The sequence below is a fragment of the Ursus maritimus genome, unplaced genomic scaffold (genome assembly GCF_017311325.1).
Source record: "Ursus maritimus isolate PB19 unplaced genomic scaffold, ASM1731132v1 scaffold_2, whole genome shotgun sequence".
In the NCBI taxonomy this organism is placed as follows: Eukaryota; Metazoa; Chordata; class Mammalia; order Carnivora; family Ursidae; genus Ursus; species Ursus maritimus.
The window spans coordinates 4,142,363-4,147,133 of NW_024424452.1; positions in this window are offsets into that span (position 1 = coordinate 4,142,363).

Below are 4,771 nucleotides of genomic sequence, written 5' to 3' on the forward strand. Positions count from 1 at the left end.
TAATTGGTTCAGGGGTAGGAATAAACAAGGAATCCCACAGCCCAGTTGGCCAGTCACCATCCTAAACTGAGTCCTTGGAGACACTATTAAGCTGCTAGATCAATCCTGACCTGAAGTCTACCCATACCGTTTCTTTATTGAAATAAATTCCCTTTATTATGAAGCCATTTTGCACTAGGTTTTCTATTATTTTCTAGTATTTGCTACCAAAATACATCCTGGGAATGTGTCCTCCCAGAGACTCAATGTAGCAATGAGGCCACCTCAGAAGCCAGACAGAACAGTTTCCAGATGGCAATAAAGCAAGGAATGCCTCTCCAGTGTCAAGGAGGACCAAGCTATATTTTAAAAAGCAACAGAAGGTCTGGGAAATTTAACCCTTGGAGAGCAAAGCACTGTAATGCTCGAGTGGGCGGGTGGGAGGGGGGAGGTGGCTGGCTCGGCGATGGGGTCCAGGACCCCGTGCTCAGCGGATCTCCAAGTCATGTCCTGGTGAAATGCCACCCCAGCCACCACGCCTGGCTGGCCTGTGCCCACGGTCCGCCATCCAATTCTCCGGCGACTGTGCCACCAGCCTCCGCACCACCCAAGCCATGCTGGAAAATTGCCCACAAGTTAAAAGAGATTTCTTTCCAGCAGACATCGCTCTGGCGGATCGGAGCCTTATCTTCCCCTTCCAGAATGAGTGCTGTTCATTTCACTTCCTAAAATAAAATAAAAAAACCCTAAACCACAAACTGAAAAACAGGTGGGGCCGTTTCAGGATTTGGCTGGAGCTTGTCTGGGAGCTGATAAGGAGCAGCCAGTTGCCGGGCAACACGGCAGCGAGCCGAAGGGGAGAAGGGCACGGCATTTCCGGGGCACCCCCACTGCCCCCCACAAAGATAGCTGGGCACGAGCAGGCCCAGGGCTCGGTAGGGCCTTTCTCATTCTAGAGGTTTCATCCCTAAGTATTCGGGAGCCCAGACGGACGAGGACCAGAAGAGAGGAGCCTGCCTGTGTGGAAATGGTGGGAAACAACGTGTTCATGGGACAGAAGGGCCAACAGCGACTGCCCCGGGGGCGGGGCGGGGCACCCTGAAAGCAGTCAGAGGCAAATGCACGTCTGACCTGGGAACCCCGACTGGCTGATGGATCTCCTGGAGGCAGGTCTGCAGAGGTAGGCTACAGGGCTCTGCCTTGACCCAGCTCTGGTCCACAAATTCATCAGTAACTGGCACAAAGTACAGAAATTGCCTGATGAAATGTACAGCCGATCCCAAAAGCCAGGAGAGACAGAAAAATTAAAACATTCGTTTTGCCACCACCCCCAACCCAACCCAACCGAGGAAACCCGCCAGGGCGCTTGGTGTCGGGTGGGGGTCCACCGTCCCTCTGTGGGTTGTGTGACCGCGCAGACTGGGGATCAGCTGGTTAGACTGGGGAATATGACACCACCCACTTCACAGGTCATGTGGTTGTGTTAAACCAGTTCATGGAGAGAGGGCTTCAAACGGCACCCGATTCACAGTGAGGAACCCACAAACACAAGCTACTACTACCAAATTTACGATACCAGCTTCATGAATGTAATAGAATCATAAGAACATTCCTAAAATAAAAAGGCGGAGAGCTGAGGACACACGCGCAATGACATCTGTCCCTTGCACGCCTCTGTCCTCCCCTCTGTCCCCGCCCACCCTCTTCCCCCCTCCCAGTGACCCTGCCGTCCTTGGCTTTAGGGCAGTTAGTGATCTCGCCTCTGTCATGAAGCCTCCCCTGATTCCTGCACGTGGAAATCACCGCCCCTCCTCTCAGATCCTATAAGGACTTCCTTGTCCGTCTCCAGTGGCCTTCATCATTGCCTCCCTGGGGATGGATATTTCCATAGACACCTGCCCGAGTTCCTTGTTAAATTCAGCAGCTCCACACAAGCAGCATCGATGATCTCACACTGTTCCGGTGGGGGGAGGCAGCCAGAAGCCCCTTAACCCAGTGGCCCTCCCACAAGATGGCAGTCGAGTTGTTGGCTGGGGCTTCGGTCATCAAAAGGCTCAACTAGACCGGAGGCTCCCCTTCCAAGAGGGGTCGCTCACATGGCACTCAGTGGAGACGATTTCGGGGAGCCGGACAGCTGGAAGCTGTGAGGAATGAGACTAAGAAAGGATCATCACCCCGACAACAAGACACCTTGATTCAAAGACTGACAAAAACCTTGCATGGACGCTTCTCCAGAGAAACATACCCATGGCCAATAAGCACGTGAAAAGAAGCTCAGCATCGCTCAGCATCAGGGAAATTCAAACTGAATGGGGTAGCACTTCACACCCAAGCGCAGCTAAGGACGCGGAGAAATCGGAACCCCGTGCACTGCTGGGGGAACGCAAATGGTGCATTCGCTGCGGGAGACACTATGGCGGGTCCTCAAAAACTCAACACGCAGGGGCGCCTGGCTGGCTGTCAGTAGAGGATGCCACTCTTGACCTCGAGGTCGTGAGTTCGAGCCCCACGTTAGGTATGGAGCGTACTAAGAAAAATGTTTTTTTTTTGTGGTTTTTTTTAATTCTTTTTTTTTAAGATCTTATTTATTTATTAGACAGAGATAGAGATAGCCAGCGAGAGAGGGAACACAAGCAGGGGGAGTGGGAGAGGAAGAAGCAGGCTCCCAGCGGAGGAGCCTGATGTGTGGCTCGATCCCATAACACCGGGATCACGCCCTGAGCCGAAGGCAGACGCTTAACCGCTGTGCCACCCAGGCGCCCCAAGAAAAATGTTTTTCAACATGAAATTACCCTATGATTCAGTAAAGAAGATGCCCAAAGGAATTGAAAGAAAGGACTCAAAGATTTGTACGCTTGTGTTCATAGCAGAGACACACACACACACACACACACACACACACACACCAATGGCTAAAACGAACGACGGACCCTACCAAGTGTTGATGAGGATGTGGACAACCTTAGTTTACCCAACATACCCCCCGAGGAGCCTGAGGACGGGCAGCCGACTTTCTGCTCAGGGGGTCAGGGGCGATAACACACCCGGGGGGAATCTGGAAATGTTTGGGGGCTTTGGTTTTCCTGGCAAGTGGTGCATCCCTGGCACTGAGCAGGGGCGGGGGGGCAGGGAAGCTAACGTCCCAAGGGCATAAGATGTCACCCCACGTGGTAAACCGTCCTTCCCAAAAGCCAGTGTGGAAAATTCACCAGGAAGCCATGAAATGAACTTAGTGGGTTCCATCCAACCAAAGTTTAGCTTTTCAGTGAAAGACAAAATAATAGGACAAGAGACGACAAGATTAAAACATGAGCGTGCGTCCCTCGTGCTCAGGGTGAGTCCTGCCTCCTGACGATCTAGTTCGGGTTACTAGTCTTCTGCTCTCCGGCCCAGGTTATGGTGTCAAATACAGTCTTACCGGGGATCCGGGAGAAGAAAAGTGTGACAAACACGAGGTGCTCTCACAGGCTCCTGGGGGGGACACCCACAGTGCTGCCCCCCACAACCCCCACGGTGCCGAGTGAGGCCTGAAGGGACAGTCCAGGGGTGCCCAAGTGACCGGGAGCTTGGCTGAGGGGCGCACAAGAGTCCACACGAGGAGGCTGCAGCCCTGGGGCCAGCGAGCCCGTCGTGCCGCGGGGCGGACACATGGGGTGTGGGCTTCGGTCGGCCCAGAGAATGTGTGGTGCACACTAGGGGCCCCATAGGCCCTGCACTGGGACGGACCGTGGGACTGAGCAGGGCAAGAACTCACACACCCACCCCCAGCAAGGCCTTTCATGGGCAGCCTGGAGACCCTCCTCAGTGTGGGGGACCCAGCACTGCCCCCGTCCCCCGAGTCGTCCAGAGGTGCAGGACTGTCTTTGCTGCATGGACTCGGCTTCTGGGAAGAGGGCTCAAGACCCCAGCTGTAGGGCCTGGAGACCCTGAAGTCCACCCTGCCCAGCCCGGGGCTCAGTCATTTTACCTCCCTGAGCCTCGTCTGAAAAGTGGGGGTCACGGGGTGTCCCTGTGGGTCTGCCAGGAGCAGGAGATGAACGTGTGTGACCACACCCCAGGGGGTGTCCCCAGTCCGTCCCCCACAGTTGTCCTGCATCCCTCGGGGCCCGCAGCTGCCCGGCGGTAAAGGAGACCCTAGGCAGGGACTTGAAGGGCACACCTTCGAAGGGACGGTGCCCCTGAGCTCAGTGGAAGTAGTGTCTCCGTTAGGCTCTCCCAGAATCCCGCTGCCTGCCCGGAGGAGGGGGCTGTGGGCTGGGCCAGGCTGGTCCTCACGTGCTGAAGGGGGGCAAGCAGAGGAGCTAAGGCCTGGGCGGTATCCAGCCACTGGCTGAGGACCAAGATGGCAGAGTCCCAGTGAGGACCCAGAGGGAGCGTGCACGGCACCCGGCGGCAGGCAGGTGAACATACCTGATCAGGGGTGTGACCTCTGAGCAGACAGAGGTCAGGACTGGGACCCTCAGACGCTCTGCCTCGGGCTTGCTGAGCCCCCTGCCATCCATCAGACTCTGGGGGCCACATACGCGAATGGAAGGGACGGACACCTGGGAAGAGAGCCCAGACCTACCCGTGTCTCCTCCGGAGCTGGTCCCGTGGGGAGGGAGGGCCTCACCCTGACCCGCCATGCCCAGCCGAGTCACCAGGGGCCACTGCCAGGAACCTGGAGCAGAGAGCAGGGCACACTCGAGTCCCTGCACAGTGGTGGCTGTCCTCACATGCCAGGCACTGTGCCCAGCTTGGGGGACACAGCAGACCCCACCTGTCTTCATGGGGGCGGGGGGGGGGGGACATG